The sequence below is a fragment of the Typopeltis vanoorti genome, chromosome 2 (assembly GCF_054136105.1).
Source record: "Typopeltis vanoorti isolate ZY-2024b chromosome 2, IOZ_Tvanoo_1.0, whole genome shotgun sequence".
Taxonomy (NCBI): domain Eukaryota; kingdom Metazoa; phylum Arthropoda; class Arachnida; order Uropygi; family Thelyphonidae; genus Typopeltis; species Typopeltis vanoorti.
The window spans coordinates 39,578,485-39,579,151 of NC_143550.1; positions in this window are offsets into that span (position 1 = coordinate 39,578,485).

Genomic DNA, 667 nt, shown 5'->3' on the forward strand with positions numbered 1-667 from the left:
TTTCGCGTCCTGATAACTCTGCCAAGCAAGTAGTGGAAGAGTCCATTCTTAATTGGCAAGGGGAGGATACATCCAGAAGGGAAGGAGGGAACACAATGAATTTGATGCCCGCTAAGAAGATCGGGAACGCGTGTGACACAAGCCACGTGCCGCGAGCGAGGCTGCTCATGCTCAGAAAGGCTAGCGCCGATACGTTTAAGATTTCCGAGTGCTGGATTCGGGCGGGACGTAAAGAAGGATAGTGGGCAGGGTTTGCTGCACGTGAACCGTCAATAATGTTACGACAGTTTACGGCGAAAACAAATTCGTCACTCACTCCGTAAACAACCACGTTGTGGTGAGTTCGTTCCTGTCGCCAAGACTTCAGGCTAGGATCGTTGTTGGGGTATTTGTTTCCCATGGGAAAGTATTATTTTGTCGATTCTAAATTAAAAGTAAAAGTAAAAGTAAAAAAAAAAAAAAAATGTTTTCACGGTTGCGATCTCCGAGGTACTTACTGTTCATGATACTGAATTTATAAAGAACTGTTGAATATGGGCTCCACATTTAGTTTACTGACAACTTCAATTAGCAGAATGAAATTACATACGAGGCTGTTCATGCACCGTAGACAAAAGTTAAAAAATAATAATAAAAGATCCATATATCATGCACAATTACCTTAAAC